We start from the raw sequence: 6,685 nt of genomic DNA, 5'->3' as shown, positions 1-6,685 counted from the left end.
TAAGCAAAAGCAACAGATGGCCTAAATGGATAAAAGGTGGCGCCCAAGGGAAGTTAAGGGGGAGGGCTAAGCATAGAGAGGCAAGGCACGTGCACATCTGACCTTTTCAAGGATTGGCCAAAGCTTGGAAGTCCCCGCCTACTAAGCATATAATATGATCTTTTGCATTACAATAAACAGAACTGCCTGACAGAATCCCCACTGCAAGTGTGTGTGTTTGTTCCCTATCTGGGAGAGCAGCAGCGTGCTTACCTATCTTTTGGAATCTCTTTTCACCCCGCATCCTGGGGGGGGGAGAAAAGGGCAATCCCTTTGACCCCAACCCTCTAGGGAAAGGAATAACCTGTTGGGGTCCCATGCAGCTGCCAGAGATGCCCAACAAAGATGGGAAATCTTACTATGGTAATTAAAAGGTGGAACTTTGAAGAGGTGTTTAGATTGTGAGGCCCATGCCCAGGTAAATGGGTTAATACACTGATCGTTCAATGGTGGTCATGGGCATTGTTCTGAGGACTTTAAAAGGAGAAGGAGCGAGGAGTTAGCTCTCTCTCTGCTTCTGCCATATTTGCCATGTTACACCCTGTGTTGTTGTCACCCCCTAAGAACAAGGCTCTCACCAGATGTGTCCTCTGGACTTCATGCTTCCCAGCCTCCGAAATTGTAAGCAATAAATATTGTTTCTTTACAGATTACACAGTTCCAGGTATTCACATTATAAGCAACAGAAATGGACTGAAACAAAAGGAATACTCAAATTATTAAAATCAGAAATAAAATAGAGAATATTACTGCTGACTTAGAAATACAAAAGGCATGTAAGAAAATACTATGAACAAATGTAAACCAACAAATTAGATAACTTAGATAAAATAGACCAATTCTTAGAAAGCTAAAATAATATTAAAAATTTTGAAAAAGAACAAAATTGGAAGACTCACACCTTCTGATGTCAGAACTTTCTGCAAAGTAGCATTAAGACAGTGTGGAACTGACATATGGATATACATATCAATCAACAAAATATAATTTGATAATCAAATTTTAAACCCTTACATTAGTGATCAACTGAGTTTTGATGAGGGTGCCAAGACAATTCAGTGGGTAAAAATAATCTTTTTGGCAAATGGTACTGTAGTAACCATATATCTAAATGTAAAAGAATAAAATTAAACATCTACCTCACACCATATACAAAAATAAATTTAAAATGAATCAGAAACTTAAATATAAGAGATAAAATTATGAAACTCAGAAGAAAACAGGAAATATTTTTCAAATTCTTCAGGCCATCATTTCTTAGATATAACACTGAAAGCAAAAGTGACAAAAGAAAAGAATAAATAAACTCAATTCATTTAAATTAGAAACCTCTGTGCTGGAAACAATACTATGAAGAAAGTAAAAAGACAAATCACAGAATAGAAGAAAATATTTGCAATTGGAATATCTGCAAATCATTTATCTGATAAAGGACTTGTATACAGAACACACAGAAAATTCTTACTATTATAAATAATAAAAAGACAACTAATCTTATTCAAAATGAGCAAGTGATCTAAACAGACTTTTCTCCAAATAAGATATACACAGAACTTCAAAAAGTTTGAAGAGAAATGGAATCTTTGCATGAACTTTTTGAAGCACCCTAGGATAAGGGGCCAATGAGTACATAAAAGGATGTTCAACAGAAACAATTATTAAGAAAAAGCAAATCCAAACCAAATTGAGATGCTATTGCACACTCATCAGGTAGCTATAATCCAAAAGCCAGACAATAAAAATGTTGGCAAGCATGTGGAGTAATTAGAACCCTCATACATTGCTGGGTAAATCTCAAATTGTCAGACACTTTGGAAAGAAATCTGGAAGTCCCTCAAAATGTTAAATACAGAGCTACTCTATGACCCAAAATTCTGCTCCTAAAGTATACACTCAAGAGGAATTAAAAACATGCTCACTCAAAAACTTGTCCATTATTCATAATAGTCAGAAAATGGAAATAAATTAAATGTCCATCAGCTTAAAAGAGGATAAACTAAAATGTTATGTATCCATAACAATTGAATATAGCAATAAAGCAAATGAAGAGGTAAAACATGCTATGACATGAGTGAACCTTGAAAACATTATGCTAAGTGAAAGAAGCCAGGACAAAAGACCACATATTGTAATATTCCATTTATAGAAACATATGGAACAGGCAAATCTATAAAAACAGAAAATAAGTTAGTGATTGCATACGGCTGTGGTGTAGAGAGTTATGGCTGATGAGTAGTGTTTCTTGTTGGGTGATCAAATGTTCTATATTTAGATTGTAGTGGTGGTTGCACAATTCTGTAAATATATTAAAAACCGTTGAATTATAGACTATAATGGGTGAATCTTATGGTGTACTAAGCATATGTTAATAAAACTGTTTAAATATAAGACATGGAATGAGGGGCTAATATGTAGGGTGGTGAATTATCATTCATATGTTTCCATATTGTGTGAATGATTTAATTCATTGTTAATCTATAATACATACATTTTACAAAAACAAAGTGCTAAAGCCAATGGAATAAGAAAGAAATTATGAAAGAAATTGACCATGCAGAGGCAGAGATATTTGAGCCAACTATCAATTAATTTAACTTCATTTACTTATTTTTGACAGCTGCCGGGAAGGAGGAACTAAACCCCTGACCTTGGTGTTATATGGTTTTGCTGTAACCAATTGAGCTAGCCAGCTAGCCCCAATCTATTTAAAAAATATCCTAAATGTGTGTCTGCATTTCAAGAACTAGTATGGATTTGTCTTACTACTTGTTTTGAATATTTATTTAGATATTTATTTCCATGTAATATTTTCTGTGTCAAAGAAAGTGATCATGGGGTAGAAATTTCTTTTACTAGGTATTATTGTCAGTATATCTCATGATGATGTTTCATTAAAAAAAAAAGCCTCAGTTGCATTAGGTTGTACTGACAATCAATGAACTTTAAATAGATAAATTCTACAAAATATTAAATGAAAGCATGACTCCCAAACGCCTTTTGTTTAATGGAACTATACACCTTTCTTAGAAAAATACCTTCATAGTTTATTCATTCAATTTTCTCATAATAACAAAGGTTTTACTAGAACAAGTTAAGCACAGACTATATGATGGTGCATTTATTCTCTTCTTTGACCATATGATTCCTTCTCTGAATTCTCAGAAGAACAGTAGCTTTCCTGCTGACACAGGTACAACCTGGCCATCCTCTCCTTCTAGGAGCAAGTTTTTCAGAGGCACATTTCTTTTCCACTGTTTTCTTCTTTCCAGAAGACTGATTGAACAGTCTCATATTACACAGTTGGTCTAACCTTTATATATTTGGCTTGGAGCTGTCAGTAGCAACCACATGCTCAAGAAGACTAACAATTACCAAATAGATGGTAACAGTGACCATAAAAATACTAGATATCATCAAAAATTTTAATAGTTACTGCCTACATGCTATATGCTAGTCACTATTTTTAGCTATTTTCATGTGTTGCTTTATTATTCAATCTTTACCATAATTTTATGAAACCAGTGATATTATTCTGACTTACAGATGAAGAATTGACCTCTCACCTGTAATTCTCATCTAATGTAACACACTAGATTTTCTCATTACCTGGAAATACACACAGGCTAAAATTTGCTACTGTATGGTCTGTTTTCTGGTCACAGCCTTCTGTTTTTCCCTTTTATTCACTTATTCTTCAAACATTAGAACCTTAGCATCTCTATTCATCCAAGATTCCATTATGTAACTTTTTTTTATTTCTCTTAGCATTTTTTTTTTTTGCCACTTCAAATTAACTCTACCAAACACTAACTCTAGATAAATTAAATCATTCAAATGCAGGAAAATTGGTTAAAATAATTAATCCAAAGGATGATAGAAACAACAACAGTAAAATCTAGATACCATGTAGAGAATACATGTCCATGTTCTTCAAATTCAGTTAAAACGTCACCCAACTTTTATATACTCAGCAGTCTTTCCATAATACTGTAGTCATTTCTTTCCATGTTTTCTAAGTAATTACTCTAAATTTTTACTTAATTTATAACATGAAATACTTTCATCCACTGTTTTCAGAAATTTCTTTGTGTCTTTTTCCACTGTGAAAATAAAGGCCATCTGACAAAACATTCCTTTATTTAGTTCCATGTCTTCTGTCAATGTATTTCCATTTGCATACTTCTACATTCTTATACATGCTTATCTCAGTGAAAATCTGGTTTACCTCTACTTTTTTTTAATCTCTCTTTATGCATTTATTTCTACACCATCTCTCTCAAATTCTATTCAAAAACAAAATTTCTCTCTGTCTACTCAACCACATTTCTATTTCCACTTAAAAACTCTAATTCCCACATGCAATTTACTTCTCAAGTAAGTACATTCCACCTATCATCCTGAAATGACCTTCAGTCAAAAAAAATGAAATTTAACTGATAAACTTTCTGCAGTATTAGAACTTATATGCTGTCTTATTAAAAGTCTCACTTTTCTAATTTGCTGCATTAATTTATAGTTTGGATTTTCCATTCGCCTTTTTGGTTATGTTTTTAAAGTCGCATTTATGTATGCATACTGCTTTGATAATGCCTTAAATATCCTGAGGGCTAATCCTTTAGCTGTGTTTTGCTCATGCTCTTTGAGATTTCCTCTACATCTATTGTTTGTACATACCCAATAGACTGTAACATCTATGGGGTCAGAGAACAGTCTTTTAATTCTTAATACACTATGTAGATTTCCAACAAGTGAATTTTTTTGAATGATTCAAAAATTTTTATAAATGAGTCTAGAATTCTCCAGATTATTCTATTCAATTTTCCACTGGATTTTTCTACTTGAATATTTCACAGCCATCTGCATATCTAAACTTAACCTTTCCTCAAATCTACTACCCCCCTTCCTCCCACATATCTCCAGTCTTTCTCACCACCATATGCACAGACATTCTAGCTATGTGCTTTGTTACCTCTGGACCTTCCCACGTGAGATTTCTTCTTCCTGATGTGTACACACTCCATTGACCATCATTTGGTTAACTCCTACTTATAATAGTAAAGAACTCATTCTAAACTCAACTGTCCTGGAAAGCTTTAACTGAACCCTTAATCAGAATAGACTATTATTCTTCTGTGCATTCTACCACCTACTGCTTTCTATCATATAGGGCTCCCAAAGTGTTTTCTTTATAATTCCCTTTAGAGATGGACTTCAAAAACTGTTTAAGTAGCAAGAAAGCTGTCAGAGACAGTGTTAGGTCTTCTTTTGAGATTTTGTATTTTGTCTGTGAAAAATTTGTTTACCTTCATTGATAATTTTTACTTCATCCCAAATTTTACTGTATAGTTTTTTTTCCATATACCATTTGATGGGTTCCTATAGAAAAAGTTCATAGAGTTATGTGATCAACTTTTACCACAAATTTGTGACACAGAGTAAAATAAATTCGATAGAAATAACTACTTATTTAATGTGTTACAAATTTTAATAATGTAAGTTTCACAGTAATAATGTGTTCTTATTGAAAAAAATGAATGTAAAACATATCCTAATGCCTGATGCATGCATATTTTATAAAAAAGTTATCTAATAGCATTTCCATTTATGATAAATAAACCAGTTTTCTTCATTGGTAATAGGCTGGTCTTTTCGGATCTTCATTGTTCTGTATTCCTGTGGGGATATTTAAACATATTTGCATAATGTAAATTTTATTTTTACCAATCATATTTTTATCAGTACAATTATTCTGTTTATTTTTATGATTGGGAATTGTTGATAAAAATAATTTTATAAGACAAGTAGTTTTCCAATGAAATATGTTTGGAAAGATAATATAATATAAATATATACATAATATATAATATAATGTAAAAAGAATATACATATAAAAAACTAAGTTTGAGAGTTGGGTACATATAAAGATTTTATTTCTCTGACATTAAAATGCTGAAATATTCTGGAGCAATTAAGAATTTACTTTAATAATCTTCATATAAAGCTGTAATAGTAAAACTCCATTTTTTATTGTAAGGAAAACAGGAAGAAAACATGTTATTCTACATTACAACTTAAATTTTTATCTTGCCCTGTTTACTGTGCTTTAAGATTTACAGCTTCTGGCATTCTCCTTAAAATACCTATTATATCCAGCCAGTGAGCACTTAATTGATAATAATGAAAATCATCTCTATATCCATGGCATATGTTGAGCATCTGTTTCAGGCTATAATTTTAAATTTATGCCTTGTGTTTAAAACTGAAGCATTGAGCAAAGAAGTTTTCATTTTTCAGGTTATTTTTTAAAGTTTTGGTTGAATAATGGTACTAAAAACATAGTAGAGACTTTCACTTTGAAATTATGTACCAGAAAATTACAGAAAAATCAGAACAGCCCATTTAATTATAAAAGTTGAATTATCAAATATTTCTATTAATCTGATTTGTGTGTGTCTATAAATATGCATCCTTGCAATCACAGGAGCATGAATAAGTAATCACCAAATTTTAGCCATCTATCCAGTATTTTATGCTAAGTAAAATGTTAAATTGAGGTCTATATGCTAGTTTTTGCCTTGTATGCATTGTAAAAAGGAAAAGAGAGTGAAGCTTGGAAAATTACTATCTACGAGCTGATTGTCTTGGT

Source organism: Galeopterus variegatus, unplaced genomic scaffold (assembly GCF_000696425.1).
Source record: "Galeopterus variegatus unplaced genomic scaffold, G_variegatus-3.0.2 Scaffold7154, whole genome shotgun sequence".
Lineage (NCBI taxonomy): Eukaryota > Metazoa > Chordata > Mammalia > Dermoptera > Cynocephalidae > Galeopterus > Galeopterus variegatus.
Note: the sequence above shows the minus strand (reverse complement) of the source record.